This window comes from Solanum dulcamara, chromosome 6 (genome assembly GCF_947179165.1).
Source record: "Solanum dulcamara chromosome 6, daSolDulc1.2, whole genome shotgun sequence".
In the NCBI taxonomy this organism is placed as follows: domain Eukaryota; kingdom Viridiplantae; phylum Streptophyta; class Magnoliopsida; order Solanales; family Solanaceae; genus Solanum; species Solanum dulcamara.
Window position 1 is genome coordinate 36,029,639 of NC_077242.1, and position 19,711 is coordinate 36,049,349.

Here is a 19,711-nt window from a genome sequence, read left to right on the forward strand (position 1 = left end):
GTTGTTTAAAGCATGATTTTTAATTAATGGATTTCAAAGTATTTATATATATTTATTTACATACATATTTGCAAGTTGAAGTGATTTGAACCCACCTAGTTTTACTATGTTTTTAATAAAGTTTGACTTGAAAGCTTTGACTCCAAATAAATATTTATGAAAGTAATATCTATGATCAAAAACGGAATCTTATGAAATGAAAGAATGATGAAATGATATGAATGATGGATTCTTTATGTAATAAGGACAATTCTTGCATATTTGAATTATTAAATATTTTAATGAACTATTCTACCGAATATGATGTTTGAATTCTCAAGTTATATGCTATGAATATTTTGAAGTATTAAACTATTCCGTGGGATTGACTTAGCAACGAATGAGGCATTGAGGTGGGATTCGGTAAGGGAATCCTAGTAGAAACCCCTTAGCTCATTAACTAGGTGCCAACATAGGAGCCCTTGTAGGCTTAGACTAATGGATCCATGAAATCCCTTAAAGTTAAAGCTAAAGAAATGAATGAAATTGACGGAGTTCTCCCTGGCAAGTAGTCTCCCCGGCCAACGTAGGGGGTTATGTTGGATTCCATGTAATAGCTCGCATGGTTTTAAATGTCGGTTATGGTTATTTTCCCACAAAATGAATGTTTTAAAGGATATCTATATAATTTATTATGCATGCATTACATTATGTTCCATATTACATAAATGTTATAATGTTTCCTCAATGTTCATGCATCCTTACATACTTAGTACATTCAAAGTACTAACGCATACTCTTTTGCCTACATGATATCACCATGTATGGACCAGTGCTCCTCCTCGTTCTCCTCCACGTGGCTAGTTGAGATTTCATTGAAGACTACTTTTGGTGAGTTCCCATATTCCGGGAATAATACTCCTTTATCTTTCTAGCTTATGATATGTTAAGATATTTTACTATGACATTTCTTCTATTTTGATTGAGGGTGAGCTAGGGGACTTGTCTTAGCCCCGTTAAATCTAATAGTTAGAGGTATTGTTGGACATATGTAAGTTGAAGATTTACTATTATAATTTCCTCTTGTTTATTTATCATCATTACTTATGAAAGGCTAAAAGAATGCTAAGAGGCTTGTTTGAGGTACTTTTGGGTTCCTCATTCACCATGTCACGTCTAGGCCCTAGGCTTGGGTCGTTACAACTTCATAGATAACATGGATCACCTAGAAATCCTTTAGAAATAACATAAAAAGAAAATTGGGGTGTTACACCCCATGCCTAAAATCAATGACCTATTCGACCAGCTTCAGGGTGTCGTGGTGTTTTATAAGATTAAGATGAGATTTGGCTACCACCAAATGAGGATTAGGGCAGCGAACGTCCCTAAGACCACATTTAGGATTCTTTACAGCCACTATGAATTCCTAGACATGTCTTTTGGATTGACTAATGCCCCTACTGCGTTCATGGAGTTTATGACTCAAGTGTTTAAGTCATACTTGGACTTATTTGTCATAGACTTCATCGATGATATTTTGGTAAACTCGCGGAGCTGGGACAAACATGAGCAACATCTTAGAGTAGTACTCCAGACATTGAGAGATCAACAACTTTATACCAAGTTCTCAAAGTGCGAGTTTTGTCTTGAATCTATTCATTTTTGGGGCACGTGGTGTCCAAGGATGGCATCGGGCTAAGATTGAGGTGATTTATTATTGGGCCCAGCCCACCTCTATGACTGATATTCATAGCTTTGTCGGATTAGCAGGGTACTACAGATGCTTTGTTGAGGGGTTCTCTACTATAGCGGCACCTTTGACTCGGTTGACTCACCAGGATGTTCTGTTCATATAGTCGGAGGAGTGTGAAATAAGCTTTCTGAGGCTCAAGGAGTTGCTTACCATCGCTCCTATATTGACTATTCTAGTTAAGGGAGAGGGATTCACCATTTATTGATGCATACGACATTGCTTTGGGTTGTGTACGGATGCAGTAGGCCGGGTTATTGCTTTTGCATCGAGGCAGCTTAAGTTCATGAGTGCAACTACCCCACTCATGACTTTGCATTGGCAGCAGTAGTATTTGCGCTTATGATTAGGAGGCACTACCTGTATGGAGTTCAATGCAAGTTTTACACTGATCACAGGATCCTTCAATATGTTATGAGCCAGAGGGATCTTAATATGAGGTAGCGCCACTAGATTGAGCTCCTGAAGTACTATGACCTCTCGATTCTCTAGCATACGGGCAAGGCAAATGTAGTAGATGATGCCTTGAGTTGGAAGGCGCTCAGTATGGGTAGTCTAGCCTTTCTTTCCACTAGGGAGGGACCATTAGCTTTGGTGACATATCTGACTCATGGTGTATATTAGATTATTTGGGAGCTCATTCCTATCTGTTGGACCGGATTCGAAGCCATCAGTTTGAGGATGAGGAGTTAGTTGCACTTTGAGATTAGATTTTAGAATGTGACGCCGGCTTGGCTACCTTAGATTCAGATGGGGTTTTGAGGTTTGGAGGTCGTCTCTGTGTGTCGAGATTTGGGGGTTTGATTCAGTTGATCCATATCGAGGCCCATGATTCCAAATATTGAATCCATCCGGGCACCGCTAAGATGTATCATGAGTTGAGGTAGCACTACTGGTGGAGCAGCATGAGGAGAGATATTATGGATTATGTGTCGCGTTATTTTAGTTGTCAGCAGGTTAAGGCCGAGCATTTGAGAACTGGTGGCGAGTTTTTTTAATTGGCCATTTTAATTCGAATTAAAGTTAATAAGAATGTGTAAAATAACAAGATAACAAAAATAATATTTCAAGACACTAAATGATGGCAATATAAGATATAACAACCAACTATAATCATTGCAATATTCATACTTAAAATATGGCTACAGTGAAACAAGAACAAATGATAAGTAATATTCCACTAACAACATTGGTGAGAAGAAACACAAAATAGTAAGAAAAAAAAGAACAGCGAGAACAATTAATAAATAATAAGATAAGAACCTCAACAATTGAAACTAGCACAAAAGTAAATAAAGAAAATATACAGTAACTCGACTGAAACATGAAAGTGATTAAAAATTAAAAGAATAAAAATAAACTAAAAATAATAAAATAAACAATAGAAGGAGTTTTTTCAAAAAACATCAACATCACAAAATAAACATGGCATCAATAGAGAAATAAAGCATAACAATCAGTAAAATAGATAAACTAGTATCCCAAAACAAATTAGTAGCACATTTAGAAGAAAAATTTAAAAGCTAAGATAGTGTTGTTGAAGTTTCAAAACTGTGTTGTAATGCCATTACTCCGTCCAGATCTAAAATGATATAAAGGACCACCTCACCAGAAAGGGAGCTTGGAGCTCGTCTGTTTGTTGTTGTTGTTCTCTGTTTGTGGGAACTACGGGTCATGGAGGCAACAATGGGGTTCTGGTGGTTTGTTTATCAAAAAAGAGAATAGGGTTGTTGGGTTTTTCTATTCGTTGGGGGGTTTTTGGATGTTTTGTGGCTATTACAGGGTTGTGGTTTGGTGGTTGAAAATGTTGAATGGGAGAGGGAACAGAGAGGTTGTGTTTGTTGTTTACTGGTTGTGCGCTAGTCTGGTAATGATGTCATTCCTGTGTGAGGGTGAGGGTTAGTGGAGTTGGGATTTTTATGTGGTGGTGGATGTTTAGAGGCAGAGATGGGGTTTTTTGGTAGTGGTAGGCAGCAACTTCTTGGGTGGAGGAGGAGATAGAAAATATTTAGAGTTTTCTCCTTTTTGGAAATTCTCCCACTAAATATGATATAATGTCACGATCCGATTTCTTAGGCCATGATGGTACCTACCAACACCCACCAGAAAGTAAGCCTACCCCTTAACCCTTAGCCTAGAACCAGATGCTACGGGCTATCAAGCAGAAGATACATAAGTAAAGTGGAAGGTAAGTAACAATGAGAAGTAAAAGAACAACTGAACTAAAACACAAGCAACCACCCCAAGACCTGACATCAGTCGGTAGTTGACCATCTAAATAAAAATAGGAGTAGAAAGATTTTATAGATACAAATATAACTGCAGACAATCTTCAGAAGAAAGTAAAGACTAGTCCTAATCCAACATAGATGGAAATCGAAAACTACAGGCGCAAAGAGCTCACCAAATCTCCGAATCAAGATGCTCCGCACAAATCCAAATAAACGACAATAACCCATAATATGATCTGTAGGGGGTAGAAGTGTAGTATGATTACAAAGCAAATGGTACTCAGTAAGCATAGGCCAACTGAGCTTCACACAGAATGCAAGTATAAATAACAGGTAATCAGGTAAATATAGAAAAAGTAAACAGTAAGATCTAATATGAGATAAGTTAGGAGATGAGGGTAAATAGATATGATAAATAAATAAAGGAGATAGAGTAAAAGGACACACCTTCACACACAAGCCACAACCTTTTTACAATAAGTAGGCACTAAAGAAGTCAACTTATCAAGCACGGAAGCACTGACTGCTACAGCTAATCAAAAAGCCTCCTAAGGACTAAATCAACAACTAAAACTAAGACACCCTGCTGATCAACTAAAATACGACAAGTGATATGTACAGGTATAATCAGACAATAACTGACCAGGTGCCCATACCCCAGGAAGGTACAAACAATGACAAACATACCCCCGGCCACAATAAAATCAAGGGACCAAACAACAAACAAGTATACTGGTGATAGGCAATGCTAGTGAATTCAACTCTGTAGTAAAAAAAGTGACATCATTGGAGTCTCTCGGAGATAAAAATATATATATAGGGCTACCCTGGTCCCCGGCCTACCAGGAGGGACCCATGCGACTCTCTAATCCAATTTAGTGGTGAACTAGCCAGAGGGGACCATAGGGAACATGGAAAGTATGTATAGACTGCTTAGGAAAAAAACAGGTCTTACATAGGCATATAGTATCTTCGTAGTGGTACCGGAGAGTGAGTAGCCAATTCGGTGTAGAAAAGGGAGATGCCGCGCTAAATATCAATCAAAAAATTGTAAACTCAAACCATGAGCACCCTGAAAAAAGGCCACCCATCCATTCAGTCAACTCCCTAGGGCAACAACCCAGCTAGCAAGAGTAAACCTGGGGTCATCGAAAAGCCATTCATATGCGAAAAGGGGCATCGACGCATCGGATATTCAAGTAAAATTGAGCACATCTCAGATGCCTCTAATACCTTAAGTAGAAGAAAGAATTACATCCTCGATGTCTCATAAGTTTCAAAAACAAGTGACAAAGTAATTCAGGTGGATGACTCCCGTTAAAAATAAGTTTCGAAAATGGTAAAAGCATGAGAAAGACTTCTCAAAATACAATGGTAAAACATCATGAATAAACCAATATCATACCACGAAACATGTGAAATGCTCAATTAATGCAAGCATGCCATCACTAGTATCATTTTGACAAAACAAACACAATCGTAACATCAAGTCAAACCATAAAATCAAGGCAAAGGAACTAACTTTGGCTCTAAATTCTCCTCGAACATGGACTTGAGCCCAACAATAGATAATAAAGATAAAGGCAACACAAACCTACCACTAAACAAAAGCTAATAATCGAGACATGGCTAAGAATTAGTTAGGGGAAGAAATATCTCTAAGAACGACACCTTACCCTAAAGTATGCAATCTCAGCTCCCAACGAGCACAACTAAGCCAAACCTACGTCTACGATGAGCCACAGCGGTCTTCGATATTAGCACTAAGTTACACCAACCCATACAAGCCCTACTGGAAGCTACACCTAGCTATAAAGGCACTAGGACACAAAATAAAGCACCTAAGGCTCAAACCTAGTCTAAGGCCATCAGTATCGTTCCTAAAAAGGATAAATCTCACCACTCCACTACGCAAGAAAAGCCACAGACCTAAGACAAGGACTTCAAGATACTACGCTAGTCTAAGGTTCGCTCAGAATCAAGAAAATTTAATAAAAGGAGGAAATTCCAAAAATCAGCAAACACAAACCTAGATCACATGAAATATATTCTAAATAGTATCTAGTAAAACCCAGTCAAAGTGGGAGACCATAGCCTACCATAAATATGATCATGTGCATTCCAAATCCATCAAATATCTCTGCCTACGAATCACCTCCAATTGCCGCTACACTAATAAAATAACGCTCATGACGTCAATGCAAATATTTTGGCACCAAATTTATATTTTTTAGAGACAGAACCAAAATTGAGTTTAAAATGTGATTGTGGAACCCTCAATGAAAATATCGAATTCAACTCCGATGCATTTGGCCTAATTGAACATGTATACCAAAATACAACACAATTCGATGCTAAAAAATACGGAAATCAATCCATGTAATAATTTCACCATTAATGGAGGAATCAAGGAAAAAAGCATCCCTTTATGCTTGGAATTTCCTCAGTACGACGCTTACCGAAGCCCCCCGAACACTCCACAATGTAACCACAAACACTCAGGACTTAAAATCCCCTCAATCGAAGCTCCCAAGCGCAAGAAACCATATTTTAAAACTTGGCTACATAACTAAAATTAGGGTCCTAAAACTAACCTCAGGGTTCGCAAAAGCGACCCCTAAGTTCGCATAAGTGAACCCCTCAAAAGAGGCGGGCGTCACTAAAGCAACACATAGTCTACTTAAGTGAGCATCGCTAAAATAATGCCCAGGCCTCTTAAGCGATAAGCGCTTTACTAGCATGCCTCAGACTAAGGCATCGCTTTAGCGATGGCAGGGTTGCTAAAGCGATGACACCACCTGGTGCTATAGCCAAGACTTTGCCAAAGTCTAAGATTCTCCGACGGGGTGCCCGGGATTTATTCGGAATTGCATACATGCAAACAAACTATGCTACCCCATAAAATTTGATGCTCCAGACTCAACGATGCACTTGGAATTTCTATCGGAGGTAATTTTAACAAAAAGTAGCTCCCACACCCAAGCACTATTTTTGAGCCAAAATCCACAAGTAAGCTTGAAATTAGATTGGAAGTCTCGAGAACTGCACCAAAGGTTGTTCTAGACCAAACAACATTTCAGAGCTAACCGCTCAGATAGTATGTCAATCCAAGCGCGTTTACATAGAATGTTGACCAGACCAACGTCAACCTTAGGATAAATTTAAAAGGCTAAATTATTAAAAGACCCCAAACTCACACCAAATGCCTTGATAGTCATGTCGACCATGCTACTAGTCTAATTTGGCCATTTTGGAGTTGATGGAACTGATAGAATTCAATTCTGAGACCGTATTCTTGTAGTTTTGACCGAAGCTAACCATTCAAATTCCAAGAGCTCTAAAATAGGGAAATGGGAATAAAACCTAAACGAACAACCAAGCAACTGAAATGTCAGTGCTAGCAAGTTATAAATGACTTTGGGTCGCTACAGGAAATCTCTAAATTCTGAAAAGATCAGAAAATGACCTACAGGGTCATTAAAACATCCACTACTAAAAAATACTTCAATCCGCAAAAGTAAGAGTGTAGTCCCAACCTAAAGTCATGAAAAAGATGAGGTTACTATGCCCGCACACTCCACCAAGACCTCGAACACCCTCTCGGTTTGAACAACACCATCACAAAACTCAAGATTAGAGAAAAAGCCACGAATTCACTTCAGACTTCAAAAACTCTTACAGTTCCTTTTTGGGCTCCAACTCTCGCTCAATCAACCCAAACTTGACTAGACCATCAGATTCATCTAAGGAAGACCAAAATGCACTGAAACCTCTGACATGACAAACACAGGACTATGGCAAATGCAACTCAACTCAAGATTCCAAATACTTGCCTTAAGCTTCCAAATCCCTTTTCTTCTAGCCACCAAGGGCATTCTGCCGGTCCTTAGCTACACTAAAAACCTTCAACGCCATTTCAAACTTGCTTACTAATCCTCATTGCACAATCCTCAAGAGAGGCATATATTTTAATCGAACCTCAATGGATGACAATAGCCAAAACAAGGAAAGCAACCCAGGGCAAAGCCCAAAATTCCAATCTCAACTTTAAAAACCAACAAATCTAATATGAAACTCACCTTTTGAAATAAAATGCTCCACTCCAAAAGCCCAGCTCCAGCGACTTACTCTTATTATAGGAACTTTCGAAATACTGGCACTATGTGCCCACAAACTACTCTGCCACCTCAAATCTAAGCAAACCATCCAAGTCCAAGGGAAGCTAAGCCGGTAAGAAACACAAAAACATAGGCAACCGATCGATAATGGTCCAAGGGTATAAACCCCCACTCACAATACCGCAAGCTACCGACTATGCCAAAACCAAACTTTGTATCCTAACAAATTTAAATCACAGATCCATGAATTACTTTAGCCCCATCCTGTAGATGAACCTTCTAAACAACTTCCCCACTTTCATCTTAGGCTGCATCTAAATCTAATCACGAACACCACCACTCCAATACTAACTGACAAACCAAAACCTCAAGAGCTACTAACACGATCATAAAGGACTAACAATGGCATTAATGGGGCACAAAAAAAGACCCCACTTCCCAGATCATCAATTAGCCATAGCTAAATGCCAATACTCTCATAGGAGACAGCTTCCAAATAGTTGAACGAACATACCACCTTTTTCCAATCGGGGATTAAACTAAGGCAAGGGAAAGAGATGGACAGCTAGGCTTTCTAGAACACTACCGATGGCTACACTACCCTACTCACAACTCCAACAATCACAATGCTCCCAAATACCATCTAACCCAAAGGCCGAGATTACTCCAAAGAAACCAATAAGGTAGGCTAATGGAGCAAACCTCAACTTCACACCCCTTTGGACTAAACCAAAACAATACCCAACAATGAAGATAGCTGTCTAAGCCAAGAAACTAGAATGGCAGAGAAGGAATGCTACATGAGGAAATACTAGCTATGCACAAAGATACGAGGAACCATTCAACCATTAACCCAATGGAACAACATGCAACTTAGGTGACTCTCAATGCCAACTAGATCCTCCCACACCAAAACTCCACAAACTAACAAACTAGTCTAGCCACCTATTTTTTAAGAATCGATACTACAACAAAATTAATGGTAAGGGAGACAAAAGAAAGCTAACTAGCTCAGTCATAGTCTCATATCAAATTACCAAGGTAAAGGCATGAGGAGTTTCTCAACCACCACTACTTATCATAGAAACTCGACCTAGTCGATCCACTACTAAAACAAATTAGCTACACCACTGAAACATATACACATAAGTCCAAGTAAGGCTACTACCACAGTCACAAGATAAATAACACATCAAATAGGCATATATGGGTATAAAAACCCCCAAAGACACAAAATAAGCAATACTAAGAAAAACAAGAAAGTCAAGTAAATGCAACCGGTACCTAGGTCCTTGACCTCTGGCTGAGTCATAGAAGCATAAAATAGATCATGACCTACCTTAGCCTGAATACCTTAAGCACCCCAGCAACATTCTGAGCACTATCTCTAACTGGAGGTAGCATAAAACCATGATACTAACCTGGTTGAGCAAACTGCGCACGTGTACTATGCTAGGAATAATCTCTGGATTAATAGTTAAGTCCTCCATAGGTGCGACAAGGTGTAACTTCTCTAGCCTGGATAGTAGGAGGAGCCTAAAATGTTTGAAATATCAAATCTCTCTTGGGGTACACCTAGGACCAGTGGTCAAGCTCCCCAAAATCATAGCACCCTCCAAAATCTGAAGCCTAGCATGAAGAACATGGTGGACTCCTCTAGCGTCCCCTAACAAACTGTGGTCTATCTCTAACACCTAGAAATCCACCATTATCTAACTGCAATGGGTTCCTGCAATGCTCTATGGGTTAAAAAAATAATCATGTTGAAAAGGCCCAAATTAGATAGAATAAGCTTTAATAATTGAAGACCCAATGTGCTCACCCCGAGAAGTCTCACCGAAACTCTGTCCACTGTAAGTTGCATGACCTATCTCAAAACCTTCTAGAATCTGAGGTTCTACCATTATAGGCCTGAAAGGTCAAGCGAAAGATGACCCTCACCAAACTGTTATTCACTCTGATGTGGGATACTGTCACTATTGTGTTGATAGAGAGGCCTTTTTCCATTATCTTTGTAAGCCTCAAGACATCTATGCTCCACGTCTCTCGCATGACCAACCACCTAAGGAAAGTAGACCTGGTCTCTATCAAGTGCTATGATGCAAAACAGAGTGGCAAGGAAAATCTCCTGATTAAATCCCAACTCATATCCCTATCCGTATGGGATGATGTGGGATTATTTCCAGCACACTCAACAAATTCTATTACGTACTCCGATACTAATGATGGACCCTACTAGAGAAACTTCTAACCCATCTCTAGCCTGAGAACTATCTGCCAAAACTCTGGTAGAACCTATTGACTCTCCGACCGAGTCAATCAAAAAACTCATTCTATCTATTTAAGAATGAATGGATTCGAAATGATCAGTTTAAATATTATTCAAAGCAACAAACATGGTAAGAATTCAAGAACATAACTACCCAAAATGCTCTATAGCCTTCCGAAGATAGAATATAGATGTCTCCACATTGATCAATCGAACTCTACTAGGCATTGCCTCATACCAACGATGCCGGTCAACCTAAGGCTCTCATACCAACTTATCATGACCCAATTTCTTAGGTCGCTATGGTGCCTACCAATACCTATTGGCAAGTAAGCCTACCCCTTAACCCTTAGCCCAAGGCCAGAGATAACGGGTTATCAACCAGAAGATGCATAAGTAAAGTAAAAGGTATATATCAATAAGAAGTAAAAGAACAACTGAACTAAAACATAAGGAACCACCCCAAGACTTGGCATCAGGAGCTCACCAAATCTTTGAATCAAGCTATTCTGCACTAATCCAAATCAGCGGCAATAACCCATACTATGATCTGTAGGTGTGGAAGTATAGTATAAGTAACAAACGAATAATACTCAGAAGGCATAGACCGACTAAGCTCCACAAATAAAGCAAGTATAAGTCATAGGTAATCAGGTTAATATAGCACAACTAAATAGATAAGATCTAATACAAGATATGGAAGTAAATGACAATAAAGAGCTATGATAAATAATTAAAGGAGACAAAGTCAAAGAATGTACTTGCACACGCAAGCCATAACCTATTTACAACAAGGAGCAAACTAATAAAGGATGGAAACAATCACAATTACAGCTAATCACAAATCCTCCAAAGGACTAAACCAATAACAACCCAGACTAAGACACCCTATTGAGAAACTACAAATATGACAAGTGATAAGTACATATATAATCAGAAAATAACTGACCGGACGCCCATACCCCCAAAAGGTACAAACATTGACAAAGATACCCCCGACAACTATAAAATCGGGGACCAAACCACAAACAAGTATACTGGTGACAGGCAATGTTGATAAATGCAAGTCTGTAGTAAAACTAGTGACATCATCAGTGGCTCTCAGAGATCAACAATAAGTGTAGAGACCTACCTCCGGCCCCTAGCTGGCCAAGTGGGACCCATGAAACTCTCTCATCTAGTTTAATGATGGACTAGCCAGAGGGGCCCATAGGGGATGGGAGAAGTACGAACACACTGCCTAGGACCAAACCAGGTCTTACATAGATATATAGTATCCCTGTAGTGGTACTGGAGAGTAAGTAGCCAATTATTGTAAAAAAGGGCGATGTCGCGCCAGATACTAGTAAAAAATAGTAATCTCAAACTATGAGCACCCTGAAAAGGGCCATCCAGTTAGCCAGTAAACTCCCAAGGGCATCAGCCAGCTACCAAGAGTAAACCCATGGGCATCGATAAGTCTATTTACATGAGAGAAATGGCATCGATGCACTGCATAGTCAAGTAAAACTGAGCACATCAGAGATGTATCTGATGCCTCAAGTAGAAAGAGGAGTACATCCTCGATGCTTCATAAGTTTCAAAACATGGGACAAAGTAATACAGATGGTACGAATCCTGTTAAAAACTAGTTTTGAAAATGATAAAAGTGTGAGAAATCCTTCTAAAAACAATGGCAAAACTTCATGAGTAAACCGAGATCATACCACAAAATAAGTGAAAGAGTAACATCGAGTCAAACTATAAAATCAAGGCAAAGGAATTAACCTAGGCTTCAATTTCTCCTCAAAAATTGCCTTGGGACCAATGAACCTATATCATATGAAATATATACTAAATAATATCTACTAAAGCCCAGTTAAAGTGGGAGATCATAGCCTACCTCAAAGCTGATCACGCACTCTCTAAATTCACCAAATTGATGTCAATACGAATGTTTCAACATGAAATTCATATTTTTCGGAGACTGACCCAAAATTGAATCCAAAATAGAATTATTGGACCCACACCAGGAGTCCTAAATTTGACTCTTTGAAAAGGTGCATTTGACTAAATATACATTTCTAAGAAAATAAAACACAATTTTACACTCGAAAATATGAAAATCAATCCATGCAATAGTTTCACCATTAATGGAGGAATAAAGAAAGAAAGTAGCCCTTTGTGTAATGATCCTCTCGATCATTTTTTTTGTTTTATTATTTAGAGCACTTCTATAGTTACCCACATCATTTATGACCTTCTGGCATAGATAGCTCGATCGACTAGTTATTTATTTGGGATTTATGCTCATTTTCCTATTTTGGAGATTTTATAACTTTAAAAGTTGACTTCGATCATAACTTCTGGTAAATGACCTCAGAACAGAATTCTAATGGTTCCATCAGGTCCGAAATGGATAAATTAGTCTAGTAGCATGGTCGGCATGAGTATCGAGGTAATTGGTACAAGTTTGGGGCTATTTAACGCTTTTGCCTTTGAAATTCAGCCTATGGTTTACTTTGGTAAATTTTCTTAGAAATGCACTTAGATAAAAATTCAGATAACGCAATTAGTTCCAAAATATCAATTTTGATCAAGAGCAACCCCTCATTCACTTTGTGAGGCTTTCAATCTAATAACAAGGCTTGTAGTGGAACTAGGCTCAAAATGACACTTGGGTGTGGGACCCACTTTTTATTTAAATGACCTATATGGGAATTTTGAATGTGACATTGAGTCCAAACATCAAATTTTGTGGAGTATCATATAATGATTGCGTGCACAGGGTTCAGAACAAATTCTGAGTACCCCATAGAAGAATTTGGCCATGCCAAGTCCATTTTGCACCAGCTGAGTCTGGTGCCGTCACTAAAGTGACTCTTGGTTGCTAAAGCAATTGCCGCTAAAGTGTCTATGGGGTGTTAAAGTGACCACGCCCCATGGGGGGTTGTCTCTAAAGAGACCCCTCGCTAAAGCAACATGGTCCACGCTTAAGCGAGACCTGCCTCTTTAAGGTGGTCGCATAAGAGACCATCGGTAGGTCCTCTTAACCAACATTTGAGGGTCTTTTTAATGTTAGGATTTTAGTTAAGTGGTCCAAATTTTAGTTCAGTGGTTCTTGAGTATATTTTGTGAGACTTTTCGCAAGGACCATTGTGGTGTGATTTGTTTTGATCGTGAGAGCTTTGTTTGTGGTAAATTATTATTCCTAGATGTTTCCCCTTCTTTATTTTAGCTTAAGTTTGGGATTTCCAATGCATGTTCATTTCGTGATGTTTTCCAACTCTGAGATGTGTTTCAATTTGTTAATTGAATTTGGGTTGCTATTTTGGACCAATTTTTGAGGTCAATTTCAAAATTCCAGATGTGGGTCACACATTTCCCCATTTTAGAATTCAAAATTGATTTGTCTCCAAAAATTGTGATTTTAGTGTCATAACGACCATGTTGACATTGTGAGTTTTGTTTGATAGTGTGGCAATGTTTCGAGGCTGTTCAGAAAGAAAAATCTCTGCCACATTTATTTGGAGTGCGCATGTTCGACCTATAGATAGGATATGACATTCCTTTCTTTAGATTGAGATGGAATATGTGAAATTATGTTAAGCTAGATGGAATTTGAGTTGGGTAATGTATCTGTATATCTTCGGTGTTAGAAATCATTTTTAGGCTATTATTGAGTTTTTTGGGTTTTGAAAGCATGCGATCTCTTCTGTTAAAGGTTATTTCTATCAGTGGCATAGATTTCATATATTTGGTATTGTGGAGCATGATGGCCTTTGTATAGGTTGCTGGAACTTTATTTAGATGCCCCAGAGTCGCTCCAGCGGGCCTAGATCCTTGCAGAATGGTGTAGCAGAATAGTGTCTGGTAGTTGGACCTTTGCTAGGTGGTGGATTTTCTATGCTGAACAACCTTATCTATAACTTCTTATGATTACGACTTTCGAGATACGTCGGTGATACTAGACCTCGTGTTTGGCTTATTTTGATTCTTGTTAAATCCTTAGTGATATATCAGTTATTTCATTATGGAGGGAATCCTTGGAAATTGTTAGAATCCATTTGAAAAGGAGAGTATTCGGCACCATTAATTAAATCATCTGTGAGCATCCAGGTCCCAATCCCGTTATTCTTTCTAGAATTCCACCAAGGAGTATCTGAGTTCCAGTCCAAGCCTCTATCGACTTGTTAGTATGGCGAGCATCGGGGTCCCACTCCCGACCTTGACCGTACCAATATACTATGGCGAGCATCCGGGTTCCATTCCCAGCCTTGACCACATTGAGAATTTGGGAAAGCATCCGGGTTCAAGTCTCGGCCTCGATCCCTAGATCATTCATGGTTAATTAATTCTTGGAGATTCTCAGTTCTGTGATAATATGGTTCTTCAGCTCGTGGTATCCCAAGTTCTTAGTTCCTAGCCTTGTAGTCGTAGATATTTTGTGTACCTGGTAGGCTTAAGGGGGTTCGTTCAGGTTTTATTTAAAATTGTGCACGAGTGTCCTAACTGAGCTTATTGAAGCCCAGGTGGGTGTAGTTAGCTGTAGTTTTCCTAGATAGAATCTTCCTATTCATATGTATATTTATGTTTCTTACATTAGATTCTTATTATGACACCAGTTTAGTCTTATTACTCTTTTTCATATTGTTTTTTGCCTTTCCTGCTTAGTTAGCCTATGATGCCTACTCGCAACCTTATATCTGATACTCATACTACACTCTGCATCTACGTTCCTGAAGCAGGTCCGAGCACCAGTTATCTCCATGGATAGATCGAGTTTGTTGTAGCCAGATCCGTAGACTAGGGTGAGCACATACCGTTTTGAGATCATCTTTGTCTCCTTTAGCTTGGATGGCCCGTCTTTTTATAATTTTGAGACTAGCCGATGTTATTTATATTTTTTGTCCACTTTTGGGACTTGTACTCATTTCATTGCGGTAACTTCTCTGTATTACTAACTTCCAGGTTCTGGACGGATTTAGTATTTTGTATATATATACTTATCTAGTTTCTCTTTATTTCAGCATTCAATTTCTCTTAGTTCTGTTTAGTATTTTCCCCTTATACCCATTACTTGTAAATCCGATTTATGGATTTGGATTACCTACCAAAGGTTATGGTAGGTTTCATCATGACCTCGATATGATACTTCCCAAAGCTATCCAATACTCCACCATATACCCAGGAACACCATGAACACCCAGGACTTGAAATCGCCTCAATCGGAGCTTCCAAGCTCAAGAAATTGCATTTTTAAACTTGGCCACATAACTGAAATTCGGGTCACAAGGAGAACCCCAAAGTTGGCAAAAGAGACCTTGAAGTTCTCTTAAGTGAACCCTTGAAAAGAGGCAGGCCTCGCTAAAGCGATTCCCAGACCATTCAAGCGAGCATAGCTAAAGCAGTGCCCAGGCCGCTTAAGCAGCAGGCGCCTCAATGGCATGCCTGGCCTAAGTAATGCCCTAGCCGCTTAAGTGAGGGTCGCTAAAGAGATGGCACTAGCATACGCTGCAGCCAAGGCTTTGGCAAAGTCCAAGATTCTCCAACAGGGGTGACCAGGATTCGTTCATAACCTTATGCATGCAAATGAACTATACTACCCCACCAATTTCGACATTCTAGACTCCACAACACAATCATAATTTCCATCCAAGGTCATTTAGATTTAAAAAAATAGATCCCACACACAAGCACCACTTTGAGCCAAAATCCACAAGGAGGCTCGAAATAAGACTAGAAGTCTCAAAAACCTAACATAAGGTCATTCCAGACCAAACTAGATATTTCAGAGCTAACCAAGCTAATAGAATTTCAATCTGAGTGCGTTTACCAAGAATATTGACAAAAATCAACCTTAGGTAAAATTTCCAAGGCTAAAGCATCAAATGTCCCCAAACTCGCACGGAATTCCTCGATACTCGTGTCGAACATGATACTAGCCTAATAAGCCCATTTTAGAGCTGATGGAATCGGTAGAATTCCATTCTGAGACCGTATTCCTATAGTTTTGACAAAAGTCAACCATTCAAGCTCTAAGATCTCCAAAACAGGGAAACATGAATAAAATCCAAACGACCGATCAGGCGACCGAACTGTCAATCCCAAGCAAGTCATAAAAGACTTGGGGTTGCTATAGTAAATCTTTAAATGCCAAAAAGATCGAAAAATGGGAAAAATGACCTGGAGGATCATTACAAATAATTTCACCACCACTTTTTAGGCCAACTAAAACATTTATACAGAAAATTAAAAACTACTCATTTTACAAAATTATGGGCTCAAAATTATAGGCCCAAAATAATGAGCTAACTAACTCTTTGAGTAATTTAATACTTACATGTGTTTCAACGTATTCTTAAACTATGCTAAAAATACTAAAATAAATATGAAATAAATTTAATCATGTAAAACATGCAATTTAATGAAAAATGATGATGTAACAAAAATAAAAATATTCAAAAAAAATCGGCCTGACTGTGACAAAACATTAATTATTAAAATTAACTAAAATTCAAAATAAATTAATAAAAAATCTAATATTTTAAAAAATAAGAATAATTACCGATAAATTATTCTAAAATTGCAGAAAAATTTATTTTGAACTATTTAAAGAATAAAAAACTTAAAATTGTTAATTTTACAAAAGTTGGGCCAAAATTGGGTGTCAATAGACTCCTTCTTCGCTTTGATTCAAGTCCTTATATCCTATTCGGCTGTGAATTTATTATCGGGAACTCAGTTGATTTGGTTTAAGTCCAGGAAAGGTCATTGTAATCTTGGAAGTATCTTTAGGTTCTCTTTGTAGATCTTAACTCTTTTGTGCAGCTATTGAGCTTATGAGGGTCCATTTGGATTTTACTTGAACTTGCGCACGAGTGTACCCTTCGGGATTATTAGGGTCTGGCTGGGTTTAGTTAGCTGTTCTCTATTTTCTTGTGTCCTTAGTACACTCGTGTGCATACCTGTTATATTTTCTCACTTGTTCTTGTTTTGTTTAAATTCTATAATTTCATATTACTTTTACTTTTCCTGCTCAATCGGCCTATGATGCCTACTGGGTACCTGTTAATTTGGTAATCATACTACACTTTGCATATGTATTTGTGATGAAGGTTAGAGCATCAGCTACCAACATTTAGATCGAGCCAATCGCAGTCTAATTTAGAGACGAGGGTGAGCACATGGCGTCTTGGATTTACATGTCTCCTTCTGTATATACTATGACTAGTCTATTACTTTTTGAGACAAGTCTTGTTTCTGTGGTCCACTTTTGTGACTTGTATTATTTTTGTAGTTCCTCTGTGCATATGACTTCCAGGTTCTGGAAGGAATCTTTCATTTGTTTATATATTTTTTGTTTGATTCCACTTTTGTTCCAATAATTTTTGTTATTATTTAATTCTAGTTTAGTTTCTACCCTTAATCACATTACTTGTAGTTCCAAGATACGGGTCAGCTTACATACTGGTTTGTTATAGTAGGTGCCATCATAAATCGAGAAATCAGGTCATGACATCCTAGAGCATAACTAGGAGAGATGCCCATGAGTTCCTTCTTGAGTGGAGAAGATAGTAGATCGGCGTCTTAAGCACTGGCAGAGATGAAGTGACCAATTAGACGATAACTAGTATGTCTCCCATCCCTCCTTGTCCTAGTTTCACCTCACCTTTAGCTTTTGATATTGGATGGTTGTTGGCCCAGTTAAGGCTTGTATCAAATAATTTACATTTCTGTATTTTTTTCTAGTTTTAGCTAATTTGACGTATCATTGGTGGCACTTGAAAATATATTGGCCTTGTTTTTTACATGGATTGTATAAAAATGATCTCTTTTTGTACAATTTGAATATGTATTAGTTGAATAGGTGAAGTATCAAAACTAAGACTTAGTTTATGCCCATTACCTTATTTCCTTTGTTGTGATGAGACTCGTTTGTTGTAGAAAATTTCTCTATGGAGAACAGGGCCTCATCATGGCAAACCTTAGTGACCTCAATAGCTTCACTATAACAGACACTTTAATAAAACTATTCTGTGGCAACTTAAGAAACCTGTCTAACTACGGTATAGTGAACACCTCATTGTTATAGTGAACACCTCTTCACTATAGGAAAGTTTGATATAGCGAACACTCTTCATTATAGCAAAGTTAGATATAGAGAACACTCTGCTCTATAAAATAGTTTACTATAGTGAACAACTCTTCACCATGAAGAGAACCACTTCGCTATAGCAAACACATCTTCACTATAGCGAACACCTCTTCGCTATAGCAAAGTTCACCACAGCGTAAGGCAATTGGTATCACAATATCCCAAAAATAACACTTTTGATTTCTTAGTCTCACTACCAAAACCCCAACTACATTCACTTAATGACTTCACTCAACAAAATAGTAGCGATCGAGGTCAACACTTGATTTTTTCGTCATATCCCAGTTGAAATCCCCCAGATACCAATTGGATGCATATAACGTTCTAAATCAAAAGTTCATATAGATATCCCCAAACTAGTTGAAATACCAATTAGAATCATCCAGATACTATTTGGACTCAACTCAGAATTTTGATAAACTATAATGGAATGAAAGGAGAAAATGAAAAAGAAACTTTTGAGATGCCTGATAGCCTCCTGACGATTTGATATGGATGTCATATCAATTTGTAGGACTCTATTTGAAAAGTATAAGAGATTCTAATAGAGTATAGGCATAAGAAAGATAAAATAATGTAAAAGGAAAAATACTTTCTACTTAAGGATGGAGTAGGTAGAAGTTGTTAATGAGTGACCTCCATCCCTACACTTTAAAAAACCTAAAATACACCTACACCAATAAAAGGTGTAGAAAAAATAGTATAAGTACACCACACATATTGGTAAGCATCCTAAGACGACCTGGATTAAATCAATGTAATACATTACAAATCAATAGGAACAACATATTATAGTAGAATTAATAATTCTTCATATTACATATTACCCTTCTACCTTATGCCTTGAAAGAAGATTGAAAATTCATTTCACATTTGTGTCACGGTCCGAATTAGGGCCATGATAGCGCCTACTATAACCCCGAGTAGGCAAGCCAAACCCAAGTCAAGTATAAGTCAAATCTCAATCTAATTAAATAATTAATAACATAAGAAAGCGAAAGAAAAAGAATATAATAAAAGAAAAGTCGGGCCAGAGTATAGATATGTAAATACGATACAAAATATACAAAAGGCCGATAGTGACCAAAAATGATGAACTGACACTAGACCAAACCCCAAATCTGATGTCACCTATACAAGAGCTACTAAGTACAAAAGATGACAATATATATAAATATACAATACAGAATTGACTGTCCAAAATAGAAAATACAAGTCAGAGCAAAA